General features: G+C 46.2%; 1 protein-coding gene across 10 annotated transcripts in view; it reads right to left on the reverse strand.

Annotated features, from left to right (window-relative positions):
• The window catches only part of NIN (ninein), a 98,583-nt gene extending 90,355 nt beyond the window's left edge, over window positions 1-8,228 (reverse strand). For all 10 annotated transcript variants that reach the window (XM_059373168.1, XM_059373167.1, XM_059373169.1 and 7 more), the window contains exons 1-2: window positions 8,200-8,228; window positions 7,679-7,732 (exon numbers count right to left, since the gene is read on the reverse strand). The gene's annotated coding sequence lies outside the window, so the exon portion shown is untranslated. The remainder of the gene's footprint in view (window positions 1-7,678; window positions 7,733-8,199) is intronic.
• Window positions 8,229-16,120: the final 7,892 nt, after the last annotated feature.

Genomic DNA, 16,120 nt, shown 5'->3' on the forward strand with positions numbered 1-16,120 from the left:
CATGAGGTGTGACCAGTATTCCCTGAAGCTCACTTTAGCACCCAGGGAGTTTAGGTAATGCCTGGTTGCCTAGAGAAAGGAGAAAACACTACTCCCAGTTTTCAGATGGGGAGGTTCAGAGGAGCTGCTGATCACACGAACCCTACAGTGTCAGGGAGTCTCCCTTATCCAGACCACCTCCTGTCTGCACACCTGGTTCATCTGTCTTCCATCCTTCCAACCCGTCTTCCATTTCTCCACCTTCCGTGGGATCAGTGGAAATGTGGACTCGAGATTAACGCAGAACCACTTCTGCTAAAAATATACATCATTAAATTCTCAGTCCCTCATATACTAACAGCCAAATCTTCAGGGGTGGGGTTGCTAGCACAATAATTCATTTTTAATGTGGTGGGGCTTCCAACGAAAGCCTGAAATGAGCCCATCGGAAGCTACCTTCACCCTGATGCAATGGAAGCCAAACACAACATCGCCTCAAGAGGGTGACCTCAGCCATCTGAAACCAGTCTCTCAGAACCAGCCCCCGGACTATAAAAAGCAGCACTTGCAAAAATATTCTTATCTTGCCATTATGTTTTTTACTACGCTAAAAAAGACATAACAGGACACCTAGTCTAACAAAAATTTATTTAAAATTTTATGTGTGCAGGACAGCTTTCTTCACTCTATGTGCACCGCTGTACAGCAGACCTCTAGCATGGTTTCATCTCACTCAGTGGAAACTATACCCTCTGCAGAGCCATGTCCCACCACCCCCCTTCCCCAGTTTCTGGCAATCCTCACTCTAGTTTTAAAAGCAGCACCTTTAACTAATAAAAGCCCTGAGTAAGAGAACTCTAACTTAGAAGTGATATTTGTTCATAGAGCAGATGAGAAACATGGGCAAGGCACAAGTTCAGGTGTGGAATGTGGCCAGAACTGAAAATGAGAGAGGCTCCCAGGACCCATCAGTGCTACTCCCCCCCCCCCCCACCCGAGACAGCCATCTGGAACATCACGAGCTCACCCAGAGCCATGACCATCCCAAGAGTTTCAGCAGAACTGGATGGACTCAAGGTGGATTCAAACAGCTCAACCACTTCTTGGTTTTCCCTGAGGTCACTCCTTAAAGCAAAGGAGCACCACTTATGTCCAGGCTGCTGGTCTGGGGGTGTGTGTGTTGGGGGTGAGGCGGTGGGATGGAGGTTCTTCTCCTAATTATCAGCTTTTCTATTACTAAGGTGCTGCTGGCTCTGGCTGCCTTCCCAGAGTTGGTCTGTTGGGTTAACTAATCACCATGCAAATGTTTTCACAATTAAGTTGAGAGTGCTATATAAACATAAGAGCACCAGAAAAGAAACACCAAGGTGTTAATGCAAAGCCACCAAAGTTAGGGATTTAGACAAGGCCAATGCCTGGCTCGTGAGATTCACTTACAAGTCAGCCAGTTTGCTGTCGACTGAGAGCTGAGAACCAACCCCCCCCCCACCACCACACACACACCCCTGGCTGCTCTGGGGTTTTCGGGGCTTCCATACCTCTTCAGCACCCCTACCCAGGCTACAATCTGACTAATGTCATAAAAGGCAGTCTATTCTGCTTTCACTTGATTTTGCATATTAAAAACAGACCAACCCTCAAAAGCGAAAGAATTCTAACATTTCCTCTTTTTAAAATTATTTTTAAAACATGGGGATTGGTTCATTTAGACCAATAAAAGAGGGGCATAAAACTCTTAACACATTGAGAAGTCCTATCTTATCCATAGCTGTGAATCTGATAAGCTATCATGCCCTATCTTCAGGAGGTTATTGGACTTTCGCTAAAGCAAATCTTTTTAGCTTTTTTTTTTTTTTTATCTCTTTATTTCATCTTCCCTCTTCCCAAGACACTGTGATTTGGAAAACATTCTTTTGACTGAAGAGGGAAAACAGTCCCAACTCTGAGGAACAAATGAGCATACGGAAACATCCAAACGATGTTGCATATGGTGACAAGTTGTCAGATCTCGTTTGGCACAGAATGCCTTTTTACTGGATGATATTATCCCCCAAATGTTCATGAGTAATTTCATGTGCAAGAATTTTTTCCCCCTGCTTGGCAGAAATTTCCTTCAGGACAAGGTCCACAACTCATTTCTTTTATATCACTCCCCCAAATGCATAGTACAGTCTGTTCCTCACACCAGAAACTCAGTAAACACCAAGGACTGACTTAGTGTAGGGAGATCCCTTGCGTGGAAACTTCCCCTGGATGAGAGTGACATAATGAGCACAGAAAGACTTTGAAATGCCTATTTCTTCCACAAGCATACCTCTCCTTCCCCCATCCAACCCTTTCTTCAAAGGCATTTTCAGTCTTAGATGTACCTAAGCAGAAGTAGAAGCCAGGACCCACTCCCAAACTATAGCATCCAGAACCGTCTGGAGTTGGATTAAGGAGTTAGTGATTAAGCCAATGGAGTCATAAACTTCAGCTGCATTTGGGGTTTTTGTTGTTGTTGTGTTGTTTTGGGGGGGCGGTTATAGGATGTGACTTTGGAGGGGAGTCTGTACTAAAACACTTTCCCAAGTCCCCTTGTTTATAAAATGGGAATAATAATACCCATCTAGAAGGGCTGTTCTGGGGGTTAAAGACGGCAAGCAAGTGACAGGATAATCCCAGAGAAAGCTGATACAAGAGGGGAATTGAGAAAACAACCATGAAAATAGAAACAACTGACCAAGGAAGAATAAACTGAAGAAAGTCAACCAACCATGGATCTGCCTTCGAGGAAGCAGAGCAGGAGCTGCCGAATGCCTTACAGACAGCTGAGAACGCATAGGGCAGGGAACAGGACTATAAACAATATTCTACTACTAACAGTGGGTCAACGGCAATGGGTAAGGCTCAGCGCTACCTCCATCTTTAAAGGCAGATTACTGATAGATTTAACATCAAACAAAAGCAGAAAGGCTGAAACACAGTTGGGACTTAAGATGAAACTTTTTTTTTTTTTTTTTTAACTTCTGGGTATCTACTAGAAGTCTGGCCCATGCTGAGTACTTTACATAAATGAGCTCATTTAATCCTTTTAATTCTTTAAAGTAGACCTCACATTCCCACTTAAGATGTAGACATTGGGGCTTGGTGAAATTAAGCAACTTGTCCAAGGAGAGAGTGCTAATACAGGGGTGGAACTGACATCTGAATTCCGGTCTGACTCTAAATCAGACCCTCTCTCAGGGCTACACATGCACACAGAACACAGGAACGGGACCACTGAAATGACATCAAGACCAATCCCTTATCTCCACCTTCATGTGTTAATCAGCTAGACTACTGAGTACCAGAAACCGCCAGGAAAACCTGATGGCCACAAACTCCTCCCAATCGGAGTGGGGGTGGGGGGGAAGGGTGGGGATTCTCCCTGCCCACGGCTCTAATCCATTTATTGAATAATTAGAGTCTATAAGGCACTAGAGATATATGGAGTAAGCACTCTTTTTTTCCAAAGCAGCTTTGGAATTTAGGGCAAGGAAGAAACACATTTTTTTTTTTTAATAAAAATGATCTGAAGAGCCCCGTATTTTCCAACAGCGGGCCTGGTCCAGAAATTGATCATTGTTAAATTACTCCCTCAAAATACTCAAGTATGTCTAATCTGTGCCATCAGTGCTTTCCAGAGTTAAAGCCTAATGGACTCCCACTAGCGACAGAAATCTTCCTCAGAGATGAAGAACATTGGGTTTTGAGTGACAAACCCTCCTTCAAATCACAAAGAAAAATTCCGGTTTTATAAAGCTCCCCACCCCACCCCCGCCAAGCCGGGGCCTCTCTTCACCTGCTACCTTCCCCATCACACTGACAGAAGCCTTCACAGTTCCTCTGGAATAGAAGGGCCAGGGTGCACAGTATTTGGGAGTTCTAACTAGGGACGGTTAAATAAGAGGCAGATGCACAGAGACATTTATCAAAACATTTACCACCCAATAAGCACCCATAATGAGAACTATCTGGAGCGTCTGCCTTCCAAATAACTCAGAACAAGGCTGCCAAAATGCGTAGACCCGGATGGGGATGTCCATCACAGTCTGTGCTACTCTGTGACACTCAGCAACCCTGGCTGATGAAATCAGCACCACCTGGGACTGGGAAAGACACAGGTGAGGAGCCGCTGGAATAATGAAGTCCCCAACATAAGGCCACCATGAAGGGGCTACGTGAACTTCTGAACTTTCCGGCATGCAGGGTACAGAAAGGAGCTTGTAAGAATGGCATCCCAGCCAAAGGGGACGTCTGTTCTGGGCCAGAGGGAGTAAAAAAGGGACAAAGTCTGGCAAGGGAAAACCAAATAATAAATGAGCACAATGCCAGAGCCCCTAGCCCAGGCCTTTTATTTCCCTCCAGATGGTCCAGCAGCTGAACAGCTATGTGGAATGTCTGGATGCCCCTCTTGGCTCAGCCGCTTTCCTTGGGTATCACAATAGATGCTTTTAGGTTTGTGTTCAGACATAGCTGCTGGGGATCCACAGACCAGGCAGTGACCACCAAGTGACTAATTTAGTTACTTTATAACGAAAGTGGTCAACATGGACAAACTGTGCTCTGGGAACACTTTTCATTCACGCCATTAGCTTTCACCATTTGGCAAGTCGGAGCCTCATAATGCCAAAGATCAAATTAAAATGTTTCTTTTTCTTCTCTCTCTCTCTTTATGCAACCACTCTAATTGCAAAGATTTCCATTCTTAACATTTGGATTCATTTCAGTATAAAACGAAATAGTGACAAGAATAAATTCAAGTTGAGCGAAAGCTTAATAGAAAAAGCGACTATTTACAAATCTATATAGGATATTTCTGCCAGAAACCACAGCTGCTAATCACAACGACTCCCGTCAGGTAGCCTCCTCTGGGCTCCGACAGTACCTCATTCCTAGCTGGATACCACAGGCACCTGAGTATCACCAGGAATAAAGTCACGGGATACAGATACAACACAAAAGTTTAAATGCCACTGCAGAGAAACAAAAATGACGTTACATATATTTAAAAGACAATAACCACCTTGGTTAAACTACACTATTAAACTGAATTTAACCAAGGACCATCTCCTAGCATTTATTCTAAAACATTAAAAAAATTTTAGTATGTGACTATTCTGAACCATGTGCCAAACCCAAGCTTTTGTTAAACCTAACAGTGAGGTGGATTACCAATCAAGTACTTAACTCAGGATAGCTAGAGGAAAAAAAAAAATCATTATTCTAGCACAATGTAGAGTCAATAACCTGTAATCAGCTACTAAGTAAAATTAGAGAAGCAGAAAACAGAGCTCCATGTTTGTTACTTTCTTAAAAAAGAGACTGCTCATAACAACTTTCACTTCTTGAGCCATATTTACTGGAATTAATTCAGAATGCCTGCAGCTAGGGGCACAGTCCCCCCTCCCCTGGGGGGGGGGGGAGGAGAATCTCTTTTACTGCCTATAAACAATGTTTTCTCAACTTTGTATTTTATGTGAATGGTAGGACATAAATACTTTGTAACTGTTCTATTCAAAAGCTTCAATAAATGAGTAACTGCTGATATACATTGCAACAAAGAAGTGTCCTAATTTAAAAAAAAAAAAGTTGCTCACTTGTATATTCCCATAATCTTTTTAAAATTCTATTTTATTTGTAAATAAGAGAAAAACATCTTTTTGCAAGCCTTGGTCTCTCCACAACTTCCTGCCCAACAGATGTAAGCTCAATAGCCAGAATTCCAACCACATAATTTATTGGCTTACAGATGAATTGGCATCTATAAAAATAAACCTCCTGAAAAGGCTTTAGGCTGCTTGAATCCAGCTAACTTGCCAACCCTTTATCAACGTGAGACTGATAAAATGTATTTTCATTATCAACACAAAATGGAAGCATCAAGACTGGTGAAATGTTAGTTTAGAAAGTCATTTGCAGTGACATTTAAAACAATTTATTTTAACATTTGACTTATGATAAGAATATTGCCCATTAAATTAAGGTTGGCTGTTCAGAATTCACTGGGGTCCTCTTCTCCCCCTCTGTGACAGTCAACATCTTTTGATATTAAGGGTCATAGCATATCTAAAGTGAAAAAAGACGAAGAAAGAAACCAGGCCGTTCTGAGCAAATGCCTATTAAAATGACTGATCCTTGACATTTTTTAATGTGAAGACTGTGCCTCTGACGGCTTCCTTTCCACTGCCCCTGTAAAGCCTTCTCTGCCTTGGCTATATCTTTATTGATGCCCAACCCATGTGGAACATCTGTAAGTCCTTCCCTTTATCTCTACTGCAGTTCAGAATGGTTTCCCCTGCAGAATCACCAGGGAACAGGTGAAAATAAATCTGTAAACAAACTCCCCAGCAGTTCATTTCACCTCCTTAAGAACACTGACAACAGCTGAAGAGACAGCAAACTGCTTTTCAGCCAGCCTGTAATGCTACTTTTACACACAGTCTGGAAATCTTCACAACACCCCCACCACCAAACCGACAAACCTCAACTCTAGAGCCAGTATTTCAGGTCATCCACTAATATGCTAGCCACTAGAGAAGATTCAAGACAAAATTAAGCTGACACAGGAAAAATATATTTCCTTGTAGAATGGCAAGCCTCAGGAAACAAGCAGACATAAATTTCTGTCAACCTATTTAAGGGAGCCCCACTGAGAAATCCTCCATGGCCTCAGGAGCTCGGCCCATATGCCAGGATGGATTTTACCGGGATTTTAATCCTAAAAAGCTACTATGGCAGTCACAAAAAACAACTAGGCTATCTGATTTGATTTCATAAATTAAGAGTTAAGTTGTCTGGCAAGTCCACCTCAGGAATCTCGCTGCCGCTGTTGAGTAAAGAAGGCCCAGGTTCTCATAATCGCTAAGTTGTCGAAACAAGATACAGGGTAGAGCAATCTTTACACCCCCCATTTTCTGTGCACCTTGACCTCGGTTTGTCAGGGCTGGGACTAGGAAAACGCCTCTTTCTCTGTCTCTCAACTTCACAGAAAGAACCTTCTGCAGTAAAGTGTTTCCATCAGCTTTGTCCTTTTGTCAGGACCGGTGTGGTGGTCGCAGAAGCCCAGCACTGGGAATCCTGGAAGCTTCTCCCGCAGCACGCCACACTTCCATTCCAGTGGTCTGGCGATCAAGGTTTTCAGGCAATAACCGCGTGTCATTTGGTCCTTTTCCCCTTAGTTCTTGCTCAGTGCACTGGGAAAGTCTTGCTATATGCGTTCCCCCCGCCCCCGCCTTCTGAGATGCCCCCCTTTAGGGACCCCAAACAGCTCTCCGTTGCTCAGACAGCCCAGGCTTATCACCTCGAGTTTCCCCAGACAGGTTTCTCTTCCGCGGCTCCATCACGAGGCTGCCTTGGTGGCACAAGCCAACAGCACCACCACCCTTTCTGCTCCCTCCCGGCGTCAAGTCCGCTCCTGGGTCTACACACAGAAGCGGCTTTCAATCGCCGTCGGCTGGCCCGGACCGCGGGGGCGGCCGAGCAGCCCAGACGCAGCCGCGCTGCTGGGCGGGGAGGCGGAGGTGCAGCCGGAGGGCGGGCGCGCCGCCCGACTCCCCGGGCAACCTGTGATGCCGATGCGTCTCCGACCTGCCTGCCCGTTGCACCCCAGAAACCTCAAACACCCCATTGTGTCACCAGGAGGCACGCCGCCTCGGCCCCCGCCGTCCTCGCCTACCTTCAGGCGGCCTCTCCGTTGCGCCCGCACCGCCGGCCGCCCGCCTCCAGTGCTCTGCAAAGCGAAGGAGGACGCTTTGTTAGGGCTCAAGAAGCGGGACAATACTTCGCAGCCGGCGCCGCGGTTCCGGGCGGGCGTCCTTCAAAAGGACGCGACTGGGGACCCGCGCGAGCGTCATTTCCATATGTAAGGAGCCAGCGCGTACAAAAGCGCGGCTCTCCGGGGCTGCGGCGCGCATCCTCCCCGCCCGCCGGCCCGCCCCCCGGCAGCGCAGCCCGCGCCTCCAGGACCAGCCCCTCCTCCCGCCCGCGAAGCCGCCCCCTCCCCGCCTCGTCCCCCGGGGGCGCCCCGCGCGCAGGGACAGCTCCCGCCCGGGCCCCGAAGGGGAAGCCCCAACCCGTCCCGGTGTGGGGTCCGCCCTGGGCGCGCAGGGCCCTGCCGACGGCGCGGGGGCGGCGCGAGGCCTCTGCGCACCCCCAGGCCGCGGGGCCGGGGACCCCGGGAGTGGGCTCCTTGCTTACCGCGTTCCGGGGCTCAAGCGCCCGGCGCCGCCGCGGGGACCATGGCCGCGGGCGCACTCAGGGCTCGGAGGCGGCGGCAGCGGGACGGCCGCGCCCAGCGCGCTCCGCTCCCGGCTCGGCCGCGGCCACCCGGAGCTTTGGACGCCGGGGAGGAAGGGCCAGGCCCGCGCGGGGAGGAGGAGCCAGGGCGACGCCGGCCTGGGCGCGGCTCCTCCTCCGCGGCCCGCGGCGCTGGGGGCGGCCCCGGGAGGAGCGCCGAGCGGTGTCCCGGCCCCCGCGGGGTCCTTCCCCCCAGCCCCCACCTCGACGCAGACTGCGCCCCGGCTCCTGGGGACTGCTCGGGTCGCGGGAACCCAGCCCCGGTCCCGGCTTGGCTGCTGCGTGACGCTAGAGCGGTCGCTTTGGAGATTTGAACTTGGAAAAGCCAGGTTCGCGGGGTGCAGGTGGAAGAGGTCGCCGCCGAGCAGGAGCTAGCGCGTCCACCCCGCGACCCCCCTGCCCTCTAGTCTCTCCTTCCAAACCCGCCCGCTCACATTCGGCTGCCCTTAGGACTCCCAGCCATCCACGTCTCCGTGTGGAGGAATGGCCTCCTCCTCCAGCCAGCGGGACCTTAAGGTAGGGACTCAGGTGCCTCTCTTGCCCCCGGGCGGTCCTGGATTTCTTGGCCCTTGAGCGCTCTTCGGCCGTCCTTGAAAGAGGGCTCCAGAAGACAGAAGAGCTCTAGACTTGACTGAACTCTGGAAAGAGGGTGATCCCCCTACCAAGTCTAGACTGGGCTCCGCACCTGCCCACCATGTCTTCAGAGGCTCCCGCCTCCTATCTAGCCTTCCGCGGGTACATCCAACCCTTGGTCACTAGCCACACCGGACGAAAAATCCTTGGAACTGGTAGTTCTCCAGCCAACGGTTGTTCAGTATTTACCGCTTCCTACCCCTACTCCACAGCTCCCCCAGAGTCTCTCTTTTTTCACTCCGCCCACCCCCGTCTCTACACTTCTGATCTAGATACAAATAGGATCCCAAGTCCAGGCCTTCAGGCAACAGCTGTGGGCAGGTGACATCCACTTTGCTCTCTTTGAACGGCAGGGTTAAATGCATTGGACTTGAAGAAGGAGCCGCCTGATTTCTTATAACCCACAAGTCTGGTTATTTCTGCAAGAAACTGGAGAATATTCCCTTGCTACTGAAAGAACAAGGGATAGACGGGAAGGAAACCAGCATTTATTGAGAATCTAGTGTGCTGGAAACTTAGCAGAAATGATCTTACTTAATCCTGGCACCATCTTTAGAAGAGAGACATTATACCAATTTTGCAGATAAGGAAACTGGGCCTCAGAGTAGCCAGGGAGCTTGTTCAATGTCTCACAGCTAGTACTTAGCTGAGATTCAAAAGCAGATTACATATGTAACAAAACTGCACCAAACTAAATACACAAATGAGTACATACAAAAGAGGGGACATTGAATAAGGCCCTAGGACTGTATCAACGTCAGTTTCCTGGTTTTGATATTGTACTACAGTTATTCAAAATATTACTATCAGATAAAAGGTCTATAAGGGGTCTCTCTATACTATTTCTTAAAACTTAATGTGAATCTCCAGTTCCCCAAATTAAAAGGTTTTTTTTTTAAGTATATCAGTCTTATTTTAGAACCAAGTTCTCTTTCCACACATACTCACTCCTTCCCCCACCCTCCGCTTTTAATACTCTTATCACATACACACTTATATACTTTATGCACGGTTCCATCCAGTAGTAATTAGACAACACACAGACACACTGTTAAGTGGATAGCTAACTTGTGACCAGAATACTTACGTAGGTGTCATCTTATAAATAGAGAAAATTGTTCACTGGGGAGGGAAACAGCCAATAGTCTTAAAAGGTAAGAATGAAGAGATGTTTCCTTTTTTCACCTAATCTCGGCCATGGGAGCCTCATCCTATGTTCTCTGAGCAACCCTTTTTACCTGCAAGAATCCTTAAGGTTGGGATTGCTCATTAATTCAAAATGGTGATTCTTGGGAGTCGGGATTCTGGAGGTGGTATTCATTCCCTATGAAAAAAGGTCAGAATTGGTGGGAGTTGTGTGGTTTGAGAAACGGAAGATACTCTTTCTTGAGGGGGGAGAGTGGGGTGGAGTTAATGCTGGGGCTAGAAACCTGGGATGACATCCAACCTCCAGCCTTGCGGCCTAGGAGGGGGGAGAGCCCAGAGCATGGCTACTTTACGGTGTAGTTTTGCAAGGACAGTCTTACCAAGGCAGATAATTTAATACCGTGTGCCTGCAATTTAGGTAGCACGGGGCAGGGGCAGGGGGGGAGGTCAATCTTAGTGCAGTCTAGAGTCACTGGAAAAAAAGCAGGGACTTACCTTAGAACCTATTACTTGTGCTTTTCTGTTAAACAAAAATGAAGATAGCAGAAATAGTAGCCAGGTTTCAAATCTGCATAATACGCAATAGAAGGAAAAAAGAAAAGAGCCAGAAACATTTACCCAGCCTTTACAGACTACATTTCACTTTTATCCATTGCAGTTCATCTGTCTCTGATATTAACTCTTACCTTACAAAGAGCCTTGTTCAGGGACTCAGGATCCTTTAAGTATTAAGGTAGATGACATTTTTGAGTGGCTTTTGGCAACACTTTTCAGTATTGGATTGGCTTTCTCAGGTGGCTAAAAGCTCTAAAAAGTTAACCAAAGAATAATCGAGGGAATAATCTTTCTTCTTGAAGTAACTTTGTAATGATTAGTTTAAAATCAGGACAACAAAAGTGAATTTTTTTTTTTAAGAGAGAGAAAATTCAGGCTTTGTAAATTTCCTGGGATCTACAGAGTTATCTTTCTTTGCTGGGCAAGGAAAGCCCATAGTTCTAACCAGACTGAGTCTACTCTCCCCCAGAGTCGCACTCAAGTGTAAGTTATTTCTTTCACAGTACAGTGAAAAACAAAGCAAAACAGGTGGCTTGCCTTCAGCTCAGGTCATGGTCCCAGGGTTCTGAGATCGAGCCCCACATCAGTCTCCCTGCTCTGCAAGGAGCCTGCTTCTCCCTCTCCCTCTGCAGCTCCCCCTGTGTGTTCAGTCTCTCTCTCTCTCTTTGGCAAATAAATAACATCTTTAAAAAACAGAAACAAAAAACAAAACAAAACAAAAATGCTTCTGTCCCTCCGTGGTAACTCCCAGCCCTTCTACACTTCTTCATTTAATGCCTTTCTTATTTCTCTGACCATGTGAACTGATCAGAAACAATCTTTAGGGTGCCTGGGTGGCTCAGTGGGTTAAGCCTCTGCCTTCAGCTCAGGTCATAATCTTGAGGTCCTCAGATGGAGCCCTGCATAGGGCTCTCTGCTCAGCAGGAAGTCTGCTTCCCCCTCTCTCTCTGTCTGCCTCTCTGCCTACTTGTGATCTCTGTGTGTGTATGTGTGTGTCAAATAAATAAATAAAATCTTAAAAAAGAAAGAAAGAAAGAAACAACTCACCTTCAGGTGAGTTAAAGAGCCTCATCAGGGAGGGCTAAATGGTTAAAGCAGATCATCATTTCTAGTCCAAGCCAGGGACTGTCTGGGTGGAAGGGGCACCATACTCTCCTGCCAAGAACCAAAGGAAATGAGTGGTAAAAGGAGGAAGGGGGAAATTTGGGTTCCACCCAGATGCACAAGTCAAAGCCCAAGAGAAAATTTCAGTGACAAAATAATGGTGGTAAGAACCAGGAAGATGCTGGGAAGAAAGGAGATATATACCAGAAAAGGACAGGAAATAGAAGGCAAACTGATTTACACTTTCGTCTCTGAAGAAACCTCATTAAGAATTAAGGATTCCCCATTTTCCCTCATGAAATACATGAAAGAAGAGGACATGGGGATTTAGCACAATTTAATTCGTTATTATTACTTTTAAAGTAAGCATTGAATTACCTACTTTGTGCCTACAACTGTCCTGAAATCATGAGATATTCAACAGAAACATCAACCTTGGCTCTTGCCCTTGACTGTGTCATTCTCCCTCAAGGAAGCAAAAAACATACAGAGGAGAGAGTAAGGGAATAACGTTAGGTAGTACTGGATTGTTGTTGTTGTTGTTCTTTAAATTTTATTTATTTGAGAGAGAGAGAGAGAGAAAGTACAAGCAGGGAGAGGGGCAGAGGGAGAGACAGACTTCCTACTGAGCAGGGAGCCTAACCAAGACCTCAATCCCAGGACCTTGGGATCATGACCTGAGCCAGACGATGACCTGAGCCAAAGACAGATGTTTAACCAACTGAGCCCCTGAGGCGCCCCTAGGTAGCACTGGATTCTAACTAGGTCCTCCAGTTGGGGGACACACACATATAGCATGACAGAGAAGAGAGGGATGAGTCCCCTAAAACACGACTTCCATTAGATGATTCAGCCCAGCATCTGTCATGTCACGTCCTAGATCTCCTTCCTGATAGGCAAGGCCCACTTGATACTTGCAGATGGATGTTTGCTCGGTGTCTCCCAACAACACACCCTCCTTCCACTCTGCCCTTATGGGGCTCTGAATCCCTGAATCTTCCCTGTGCTGCTCTTTCTGCCCCAATCATCAGGCTGAAGTCATATTGCAATACCCTGTCTCTGTTTCTCTGTCTGCTGTTCTTTATTTGACCCAGCAGTTAACACACAGCAGGAAGTGGTTATTGAACATGTGCCTTCTGGAGCTCATGAACTGAGCATTTAGGTGCTTTCCAAATATTTGGCACTCCCACGGGGAAGAGATGTTGCATGCGTGTGCGTGGCAGGGGAGGAGGGCTGCTCTTTACTTTCGGTAGCATCTATTTTCATGTCTCTGCAATCTGGAAATGTTCTACTGTTCTAGAAATTAAAGATTGACACTCGAGCTTCACTCAAAGGAGAAGAAAATTAAATTCTAGTTTAAGGAACATTGCCGTTCCTTCCCCCTCACACTCTCTTCAACACTTAGCCAGCATGACATGAAATTTTTACCTCTTGTTCTAAAAAGACCTTTGCATGGAAAAATGATATAACATTTTTTCCCAAGCAAGACTACTGCAAGTTTTCTAGAATTTGAGGTGCATCCAGATGAAATGGGAATCCAGAAACATATTTTTAAATAGTTCAATAAATAAATACATTTATCAAACCGTTCTGTCCCATAAAAATGTAATATAAGACACATGTATAATTCTATAATTTCTAGTAGCCACAATTTAAATAGTAAATTAGGAAACTTTATGTTCTATTTAACCCAGGATACCTCAAATTGTTATCATTTCCACACATAATCGATATAAAAATTTTTAATGATATACCTGACGTTTGCATTTGTACTGAGTCTTAGCAATCTGGTGATTTGGGGCACCGGCCACACATCTCAGTTTAGACCAGCCATATGTGGCCAGTGGTTACTGTAGCTCACAGTGCAATGTTAGGACAAGAAGAGGATTCTAATTTCATCTCACCTCATTCCTTCTTGTTACTAGGAACTTGGGTTCCGGATGGTTGGGTGCCTTGCTCCACATAATCTCATAGTGACCCCATCAGATGCCCAGGCAAGCTCAGCCCCCACTCACACCCCCTTTCGTGGTTAGTTTGCCTGGGTGATGTGAACAGTTGCCTCAAAAGAAAGCCTGGTGTTTAGAGACTTTTTTTTTTTTTTAAATCACTACCCTCTAAAACCTTTGGATCCCCCAAAAGTATCTTTAAAATAAAATTTCAGAAGAAAATAGCCCAATATATATTATTTTAATACTTAGAAATGACAGCCCTGTAGGCCATGTGCACCACAACCTACCTGATTTCTGCTCAGCCGTATCTGAGTCTGCAAGGCACCCAGCAGAGAGAGAGAGAGCTAGAGGCTCAGAAGGCACTGCTGAGCATGGCCTGTCCCCCAGGGATATGAGAAGTGGTGCTTCTCCATCATCTACCCTTCATCTCCCCCACATTGGCTCCTGCCAGCCTCCTGAGGACCAGGATGTTGTTTTCCATGATTAATCTCAAAGACCTTCAAATAACTGAGTAACCCTTTGTCTTCATTCTGCACATTTCATGGAGCTTTATATTCTGAACCAAGCCAGAGCTGCTTGTGGGGAAATGACCATTTCCAACACAGAAAATGAGACCCATGGAAGAGAGCGTTGCTTCCAATAATGAGGACATCTGGGAGTAAGCCGTATAATGAGGGCATCTTTGCACCTGGGTTGGTGAGAAAGCAATTAACACATCATTACAAAAAACAACATAAATCTTTGATTTGTATTTTGTTTTCAATTGGGAGGAAATGAGTACAGTTCTCTAGGGATAGAAATTAGAGCTCTTTGCACCAAAATGGTGAGGTCAAAGAGATGATAAATTTTATGGTAGCAAGGTCTCACATTTCAATCTACCAAAATTGCCATCTTAGAGGCTGGGGTTTGGGGGCCGCCATTGAAATGTCCAGATACTATACTCAGACTTTAATAAAAAATGTATTTTGTCTGATTCTTGATTATTGATTATCTATATGATGAGTAATATCATTCAACCTTATCTCTGGGTCCTCTGAAGTATAAATAAGATAGAAAGAAACAAGATCAGCAGACAGAAAAATCAGGGTCTATTTATGTGTGTCTAGTCACAAGTCAAAATCAAGAACAGGAAGAACTGTGTGTGTGTGTGTGTATGTGTGTGTACGACAGATGAGAGAGAGAGAGAGAAAGAGAGAGAGAGAGAAAGAAAATAAGTAGGTACGCTGGATAGATTCTGTTTGTCCTTCTGGATGCCCTCTCTGCCCTTCTTCATCTGCCCTATGTCCTTAGAGGCCAGCTTAGATGTGCTGTGTGATGGGGCTGTTTTGCACCTGGCTTCCCATTAGGTTCAGCTGACGGGATCACTGGTAAAAGGAGGAATGAAGGAGCACGAGATCGGGGTTTTTGGCCAGCTTGCTCGGTGTAGGGTCCCTTAGGCTGGCGGCATCCCTTAAAATCACAACTTCTGTCCCACAGCCCTCCCCTTGCCTCTCCATCACCAGTTCTCCACTTTCCAGTGGAGCCTAGGGTTGGTAGTGGCCCCCCCTGTTACCAGTTTCCAGACTCTCCTTGTCTCTCTCCCACCCACCCCTTCATAACCAGTCCTTTGATTAACTATCCTCCAAATATCTAATTTGAGTGTATCTACTATTTTCTTCTGAATTTTGATTGATAAAGTAGGTATGCATGCATTTCTTGCCCCGGAAACATGGCCCTTCTCTATGTCAGCATGAAATGCCTTGAATTTTCCCATTGCACAGAATTTTAAGCCATTTCCCCAGAAGCAGACCCTGAGATGAGGATCTGGGTGCGAGAATGTTGCTAAAGAAAGGTTCATTAGTTCCGTAAGGGAGTTCAGGGGAGGAGAAGGCTGGGGAGGGAGGAACAAGACGGGGAATGTAGAAGAGAAGGAACCAGCCCAGGGCACAGTTTCAGGCAAAGTCCCAATCTCAGCTAAATCTTGAATGGAGCTCTGGAATCAGGGGAGCTGGGCTTTCAATCTCCTGGAAGGAAAAAGGGAGTCAGGGACCCAAGAGTGTCCAGACAGAGGACCATCAATTTATACTTCATGTATATTCCCTGTAATCTGAAATTAGTTAGGGAGAGAAAGAAAGAAAGTTAGTTAGGGAGGGAAGACATGCTTATTATTAATTGGCTTAATAATGGAGTTATTGGTAGAGAGGAATAACATACTCCAGATACTAAAAAAAACTTATTACAGCAGATGCTAATGAAAGCAGATGCTTTGAAAAACACTACATGTAATCAACTAGGTTTTACTTTCAATGGGCTCAGTAAATACACTTTGATAGTCGTCAAAATCAAGTCAGGGCTCAGTCTTCTTAAAAAGCAGAGGCATCTTTGTGGGAATCTTAATTACCAGCTGCAGGTAGTAAGTCTGTGGTGTGTGCATGTGCTTGGTTGGGGGGGGGGGG

The sequence above is a fragment of the Mustela nigripes genome, chromosome 13 (assembly GCF_022355385.1).
Source record: "Mustela nigripes isolate SB6536 chromosome 13, MUSNIG.SB6536, whole genome shotgun sequence".
In the NCBI taxonomy this organism is placed as follows: domain Eukaryota; kingdom Metazoa; phylum Chordata; class Mammalia; order Carnivora; family Mustelidae; genus Mustela; species Mustela nigripes.